Source organism: Lytechinus pictus, chromosome 3 (genome assembly GCF_037042905.1).
Source record: "Lytechinus pictus isolate F3 Inbred chromosome 3, Lp3.0, whole genome shotgun sequence".
NCBI lineage: Eukaryota > Metazoa > Echinodermata > Echinoidea > Temnopleuroida > Toxopneustidae > Lytechinus > Lytechinus pictus.
The window spans coordinates 35,384,703-35,394,095 of NC_087247.1; positions in this window are offsets into that span (position 1 = coordinate 35,384,703).

Consider the following 9,393-nt stretch of genomic DNA (forward strand, 5'->3'; position numbering starts at 1 on the left):
AAGAAAACATTAGCAGTATTTTCTTTTTTTTTGTCAATGCCACGGAACTAGATGCAAATGAAAACAATGGGCAATCTTCTATATGGTATGCAGGTTTATGACAAAGCATTCATGTAAACAAGTATTTTCAAGCCCTATCAACTTGAGTTTAAGTTTATTTACCAATTCCTCCCTTTTGTCCTTAAAAAGTTACCCCTCCAAATTAAGCTTAAATTTGCTCCAGATAGCTCCACATATCTTAATATTACTGCCTTTGCATTGGCTGTGACACCCTTCACTAAATCCCTATATTTGACCATGCCCATCAAACAGCTTCTGTCTTTAAATATAGCATGTAGGTCAGATACACTGGAAAGGTGTGCTTTTGGGTGAGCAGTGCTAATAATACATAGCATGTACTAATTTCAGATGAACTGACAGATGGACTTAACATGACATATGAAGATTAGTGAATTTACTATACTACTACAATACAAACTTTGTGCATATTTTGCATTTCGTGTTGTACTATTATATAGTGAGTTGTCAAAGAAAGAACAAATAGAACCTGTTGCAGGTACTCATACATATATGAGACTTTCTCACTGGGATATAAATGGTGTGGACATAACATGTTGGTTAATAATACAAAACGATGCCCAAACCATCTTTGAAATAATGCATATTCCCTATGCTAAAATGATGTTATTGATGTAATAACATTCAGATAGGAAAGAATGTCCCATATTTCTATGCTGTATATTGACATACATGTAATAACTCTCTCATCTGAGAGCAGGAATGATCAGTCATTGACGTCCATACTTTGTATTACTTATTTCTCCATAATTTGCAGACTAAACCACATAATGATTTTATTGGATAGTTGGATGATTGAAAAGGCCTTAAATTGATAAAACCACATACATGTAGTAATAACAATGATGCAATGAGAATAACCAAAAACCAGCAAGACATATTGGTCAGGGAAACAGGTGTCCAAAAAGACACTCAAATCTTCCCACCACAGCAATGTAATCAACGCAACAGCATTCCAGTGTAAGCAGGGGAGACTAATGGAAGGGAAAGGGGACAAACTTTCAGATTTTGGAGTGATTGCTCTCTATGTTAAAACCAGGAGACTCCCTCTGACAAACAGGACAGGACTGAATCAACAAATCTGAAATGCCAAGAGACCAGTCGTTAATCAGGCGTGAATCATTACATCTTCACGAGGCAAGACATAGGCCTTCCTCTCTATATCTACATCTCTATCTTAACAAAGGAGGGAGGAGGGAAGAAGCTGGGAAGAGGGTGGGGTGTGTCTGGCATACGTCTAGAGGCTGTGTTGACCATACTTTTATCTTATAACAGATAAAAGTATGTCCCTTCATGATAAGACAGGCAATTTTAAAAACTAAAGGATAATCAGAAATATGAAATTTTATTCAAGAGAAGGTTATCCTTACCATCTTAAACCATCTTTAAACACATCCTTTTGTGCTTCAGTCTCTTTAGAGCCTCAACAATAATCTTTGAGCAATTTTTCTGATTGATATGCTACATTCATCAAAATGATTGGTGATATTACCACAGATGTTGGTGGATACTTGTCTCACCAAACAAAATATTAAAATAATGATAAAAATCAACCAAACTTCTGTATGATAATGATATTTGAATTAATAATTTTGGTAATAGTAGAGATCATAATCAAATAATTACAATTTTTTATGAGTAAAGATAAATCCCAAACATGTGCTCTATGCCTCAATATTTGTTTAAGTACCATTTTAAGAGATAACCCATCATCCAAAATCAATGCAATAACACAAGCAGATATGCTGACTATGGTTCTCATTCTGCAGGCAGAATTTGCATGCGTGGAAGAATTATGACCTAGTGGTTCTGACTCCTGCCTTTCAATCACAGGGTTGAGGGTTCAAACCTCATGCATAGAATAAATTCTCAATTGTACTTTAGTATCTTGCCAAGGTGAAGTAAGTACCTGGTACTAGGCCTATTTATTCCTTTGGGCACCAAGATGGCAGTGTCATGATAACAATTTAATATCATTTTTAGCACTTGATACAAAGACTTTATAATTGTATTATTATTACTTATTACCATTTTATTGAAAAGAGACCAGTATCAAGTCTATATCACTTTGATCTACTTTGATTTGAATTTGAAAAAAAAGAAAAATGATAATAACATTACAGAAAATATATACAAGAAAGCAGTTTTGATAATATTAAAATCATACAAAGTAAAGGCGAAGTGTCATTTCCATTATTTTTGTCCAATATCCTCAAAGAAAATATATGAATTGTGCCTCTGCACCAAATTGCTGTTGTGTGGTGAGATTGAAATACATTCTCACAAGTAATTCAATTGTGTGAGTACTCTCAAATGGAATAAAAATATGCATACAAAGATACCCATCAGTTTTAATACAATAAACGTGCTCAGCATGACAGGTGTATTTCAGATTAAAATCAATATAGAAATGATGCCATCAATTGTAGGTTTCACTACTAAGCCCCCAAATTCAGCTGCTGATTTTACTTCTCCTAAGTGTAATTCAATTGAAAAATAACATAAGAAAATTTGAGAATTCACGCATTCGAAATCAATATCTTTAAAGGGAAACTGAAGTTGAGGGAATCTCACAAAAATCACTTTAATTTTTCAAATTATTTTCAGTTTATTTAAGAATAATATAAAAGTACAGAGTAGAAAATTGCGCCCCAAACGCCCTCACATTCAAAACATGTTTAAAAAGAAAGGAAAAGTCTGATTTTTAACACGTCCCATATGCATATTTGTGTACAGTGCATGTGACTATTGGCAAAATAGAGTTCATTTCTTATCATACTTGCAATTTCAAAATCTTACATCTTAGTCGTACATCATTCTTAAAGAATTATCATTAGAATTTTCAACAATCTTAAGACAATATCTTTCACAATTCAATCTCACAAAGTGAACTTTTCTTTATATCTTACCACATCAAATCTACTGTAGATGTGAAAGAATTGAATCTTCCAATATCATAGTTGAGACAGAGGTATGGTAGGTCTATGAAGAGGGAAGGTCTCTCTTCTTCTCTGATTTGAAAACATTTTTTCTGAAATAACCAGCTGCACTACATACGGCCTTCCAGACCTAACATGGATTTTAAATGCTCCGGGAGTTGTGCTATCTAATAAAGATATGAACTTATTTGTCATGCAATTTTTATTTTCTAAAGACTTGTCCTGATCATTGGAAATCATAACTTTCCAACCAAATTGTATCTTTCAACAGAGTTATGAGTCATATCACTTCAACTATGCAGTGATTTGAAAAAAATGGGTCTGTAACATAAGACTATAACCCTTGACAATGTAGGATTCATTTTCTGACCCCATCAACCTGGCACTAATTAGAGCTATTAAAAATTCAGACATCTCAAATACAAAGCACTCATGAATGCATCAATGGAGAATGCAGCTAACACTTTACATCAACACAATTAAGGAAAAATTTAATTGAATTGAAGTCTTAATTTTAATGAACAATGACAAAGCAGAAGGAAATAGAAAAGGTTTCTTGATCAAATATTGTTATGTAAGGTGGATATTCAACTTTAGTCTCAGTGAATTGACTGATATATCCAGAAAGGGACTCTTAAGCTGGCTTTCAAAAAGATAAAATTATATTATCCATGCAAGAATGCATTTTTCCACAATGTATTGTATACAATTCTCCATCAGATTTGTTTTAATGTGGAAAGAAGACTTCATGAATGCAATGTTAAAAATGTACTTGCATAATTATATAGTCTTCTGAGGATTTTGAATTTTCCTTCCATGTTCTACCAAGTCAGAAACCTGCAATTGTACCAAGAATCTTAAAGAATTAATACTTTCATAGTCCTATATTACCACTGCAGTAAAATACAGTACATGTATGTGGATGAACTATCTAGTGTTAAATTCAATGAATACAATGAGCAGGGCTGTAAGCGAATGATTTGAGGTGAATAACCAACTTTACGGTTTTATCAAGACTGCATCTGAGAGCACATCTCGTATTGGAGCCAGACGTCATTAATCATACATAATTGAATGACTGTTCATATCAATCACTCAATCTTAACCACTGAAACCGCACAAAAATAGTAGAAACCGTAACTGTAAAAATGTAAATTCCTTGACATAATTTTTTTATCTCTACTATGATCTTGGACATTCTTTTACATAAATTATAATCCAATTCATATTGTTTTGCATAATATTTCTTGTATTTTGAATCAATCAGTACATTCTGAGAGATGAATTACATTGAAAATTGCAATGCCTTCATTACGTCTTTCTCACCATGGTCATAATTGATGTGAATAAAGACCCAATATTGGAACCACAAAAATAGCTGTAACCAGTATTCAAACTTCCACATAAAGTATCTGCATTTGCAAATCTTCAAACAAATTGTTACATTCTGTTAATCTAATTGCTTATAGCAACCATCAACAACACACAAATAGAAAAGAGGTTTAATGTATCTTCTATCAACTTGGAGCGGAGTTCTTTAATTATTTGATTAAGAGTAATCTTGAAATTAGTGTATTTTTTTCTCACCTTAGTCACCATTATGCCCTGTCAAAGCTAACAAACTTTACAATGTTTATACATATCAAATATGCATTGTATACAATTGGGATTTGGGAGAAATTAATGGCCAAACTCAGATTTCAAAACTTTTTTGAGGGGTTTATATATATATATATATATATATATATATATATAAGGATATAGGGCCACTCATGTAAAAAGAATGAATAAAAAAAAAATCATTTTTTTCCATTCCATCACATTAAACATTCATTACATATTCTTCAGTGGCCAGGACAAAGACCAGACTTGAATTTCAGTAAAAGAAACTGAATATTTTCTGAATTCATGATAAACACAAGTAACTTTGTTTTATGCCCATGTTACAGAAGTGAGTACTTAAACTTGGTTGGAGTGAGGAAACATAATATGATGATGTCTGACAAAGATAAAGTAGATCATTAGTTGTTATGATAAGATAACAGATGAGGAATCATGAGCACACCAGTGCATGAGTAAAACCAATCTAGTGGTCCAATCACTCTTTGTAATCTGAAATGGATATGGAGAACATGATCAACATGCTAACAGGTTTTCCTATTGATTTTATTATTATCTATTGTCAGCAGTTGGACAGGAAAGCATTTATTTCTTATCATTACATCTGACCGTCCAAAGACAGAAGACTATTTTGAAGTACATGTGAGCTAAACATCCCTTCTGAGCCTCACCAAATGATGTCTGGTGGGTGCTCCATATTGCTGTTAGTAAAGTGAAATAAATTCTGCACTATAGTCAGCTACATTAACCACAAAAATTTATTTAACATGGTCTTTGCAAATGATAAAGTGTTTGAATTTTAATTCTGAATAATTTATTTAGATCATAATTATTATTCATAAATGTGCTATAATGGATGTTGATATTTCTAAATAATGAATTCTTTATAAGGGAATCCTGAAAAGAAAGCAAAAATGCTCAGGGTTTGTTTTTCACATTACAACAATTTTGCTTGGAAATTGAATAAAATTGAATAAGAATAATATGACACCCTCATAATGCATCTCACAGATACTTTGCATCTCTTTCCCCTAAAAAACCAATGTATTTGAAAATCTTGATTGAATGCAAAAAAAGGGACAAATGAAATATATAAATATTTTGAAACCTTCTCTCCCTTTCACACACACACACACACAACTTCTCAACACACACCCACACACACACACACCCGATCTCATTTCTCCTTCTCTAAAATGCAATTTCTCTTTATATGCTTCGCCATTTCTTTTCTTCCAATTTCAAGACTGTCACCTAAGCCATTATGAAAATAAAGAAATAGGTAATAGCAAATTTATTCTCCTCCCTGTGGCCAATGAATCCAATACCGTTGTCTAAAATACACTCCTGCGTGCTATTCACACGAACCTGCTGACAGACCACAATAATAGCCCCAGGACATCTGAAATATCATCAGTCCATTTTGCGATAGTCTTGGCTCCTTTTCTATGGGAAGTATTTCTTTCGTTGAGGTCAGTGACAGCAAAATAACACATTGAAACAAATCATTGATGGAGTCATGGTGAATAACAAATCTGTCTCCATTGGCAGAAAAGATGCAAGTCAGTTGCATGAATTTTACTTTTCACAACAATGGAATTGTATTTAATTTCTCAGAAACAGCAGAATCACAACCATGTATTACCTTAAGATATTGAATGAAATGGAAATTATGGTTCACTGCGGCAGGGCTTGAAATTCAATACATCCTACTTTCAAAAGATGCATTTTAATCTGGGGCACCATTTCATGGAAGTTGCTAGCACAGATGAGCTGTCATTATCTAACAGTTACCACAGCAAAAGTCAGACGCCTGTTCTTCCCAGCCAATTGTAATCAAGAAATTTTGATATCTGACAAGTTGTTGGAAAAAGAAATGTTGTTTAGATGTATCCATGTTGTACCTTGCCTTAGCAATGGATGCTATTATCCTCATTTACAACACAATAAACAGAAGCAACCTGACCATGTGCTATCTAAATAGACTCGATTTTTAAAATGGAATATTATGATAAATTGCAAGAATGTAGCTGGTCAAATCTAATGATGACAAAAATACCTGGGTTCACAAGAAAAATGCGGTGGTGTATAATATTAATTGCAGAAAAATAAAAAAATAAAGTATAAAAAACACACAAAAATAAGGATTTTTGTTTGGGAGTGGAGTGAGGAATACCCAGAATATCTGATGCAAAATGAAAATAATTAACTAAATATTAGAAAAAATATCCAAGAATTCAAACAAGCTGATCATTAGCAATTATATTTGCCTGAATTTACAAAAGCGGTTTCAAAACCATAATTGGTGAGGATTTCACAATTTTTTTCTCAGCTGGGAGTTGAATTCATTGTTGCTATGATCTCAGGCACTTCCTTAAATGAGGCGATGACTTAGAATAATTTGAATAAACAGTGGTCTCAAATAGAAGTCGCAAATGTGAATTCATTGATGTGACCGAAGGGTGCATTTGTTACTTGCCCATTTCTGAATGTATGTAATTAGCATAAACTATTGGTTCAATACCACTTGTGTGAATTTTAGGCTCTGCTCCTCTTTATGTACATGTATGAGCTACGATGATACAGAGAAAAGAAAAAAATCCAGGAAACAGGAGGTGAGTAATAGTAAAATGATAGAGACAGACAGGAAAAGTCTGTCATCACTACATCTAGTCTCAAGGGGTATCAGCAGAGATTAAATTTAAAATTTTATCGGACATGGAAGAGGATACATAGAGAGTTAGGTGTTATTAATATGAATGACAATTGAAGATAGAGAGAGACAGATAGAGAAGTTATGGTCCCATTTGTATTATTGCAAGTCTCATATAGCAATCCTTGCTGCATTGCTAAAAAAGCCACTAGTAATGACAGTAGCAGTGAAATGGATGTAATTACCTTTTGGAGTAGAGTTGTCACATACACAAATTAAGTAAATTTAAGGAAAAAGTAATAAATATTAATTTCAGGAAAAGGTTATTTATGTTAATCTCAGAGTAGCATTTGATACACTGGATCCAGTCGTAGGTGTTCTTGGAGATAGAATCTAGTCATGACTACCTACTTTAACTCTGCTGGCACTTGATAGTCCCCTCTGCTCTCATAAGATCAAAATGCCGAATATTCTAAAGGTCACATTGTCCTTGCGTGCTTGCAATTGTTATGTGCACATTTCAAGGTAATGTTATTTTCATGAGCGTGTGCTAGATCAAGCCAGATCTCCTCCAGCACAACCCAATAGTTTTCACAACTGGAGGAACATCAAGGAACCTGCTTGGCAATCCTAAATAGTGTCACGAACCCTTTCACATCTACCCAAGAAAAAAACCAAGCATTTATTATTGTGAAATTAAGGAGTTTGTAATATTTCTGGAGAAAATATTGATGAAGTGGTAGGTTCTTTTCCAAAGTACCTTGAAATTTACCTTGGTAGGGATTTCTAAAAGACCGCAAGAATATTTTCAGTGTGAAAGAAAATTACATCTTTTGATGTGAGGCAGAAAGAATGCTCACCATTTGCATGTAGAAATACAAGACTTGCGTGTTAGGCTAATAACTATCAGAACTTCGCCTTGAACAGAATTGGGGCATGACAAATTCCTGTGATTTACTGGTAGTTTCCTACTCAGGAAGGTGTGAATACACCTGCTGCATTTAATTCACTTCAGAAAAAGAGGTTCTGGGTCCCGTTGCATAAACTCTAGGAACAGTTTTATGCAAGAGGACTCTGGTGGTATTAATGGGGTCATGGATTGAAACAGATCTTTAAACCCTTGATGGAGAATGACAGATATGATCAGGTTTGAAATTCATTGCTGAAGATGAGTATTCAGCTCCAGCTGCCCACTTGTTCCACCCAACTAGAACTCTATATTACTTTCATGACAAGCAAATGTGTGTTTTATCTTCATTATCATACACTAAACTCTGAATGGAAACATAGTTCCAACAAAAGGAGAAAATATCAGATGACAGGAAGTAAAAGATGAATAAAGGATAGTGGAAGAAAAAGAAAGAAAAAAAAATCTACAGAGCGGGGAGAAAATGATAGGAGGCATGCTGGGATACGTCCAGTAAAGATTAAAACAGAGATAAATAGATGGATGGAGAGACAGAGAGACTAGACTGACAGATGGATAAATAAAAAGAATTGTACTGACACATATAGAGAGGGGGTAAGAATCAGTTGAGAAAGAGAAATAGAAAGAAAAGAGTTAGAAAAAAGAAGGGAGGGGTGAAGAGGGAGAAGGGAGTGCAATGGGATGAATATAAAACAGTGGAGGAAGATGCTAACCTGAAGGAGAGCTCTCACACAGAGCTATCCTCATGGGCAAATCAATACGAGTGGGAGGATTCCACTTGTCATGAGTATGTTGGGTCCTAAATATTGGTTTTCACTTATTCTATAATTTCATCTCGGCCACATCTGATAGGTCATAGAGAGCAATTTGCAGATTCAGACCCCATCCCCCAAACTCCTGCATGTATCCTACTTTTCTCCCCCTCTCAAAGTCCAATTTAATTTCATTCCAATCAATCGTTCAAGCTTCATTTTTTTTATTTGTCTGGTTGATGATTTTTTTTTCTATCAGAATCATGTGGATGTACTTTTTACTTCATTTGTCATGGCTGCATGTACCAAATTCAATAAACCATAGAACTTTTTCTCTATAAAACTCCTAAATCAACAAACCAATATTTCATGTTATTAGAAAGTTAACAGATGACAAAGACCACAGATATTTTTTGCTTTTTT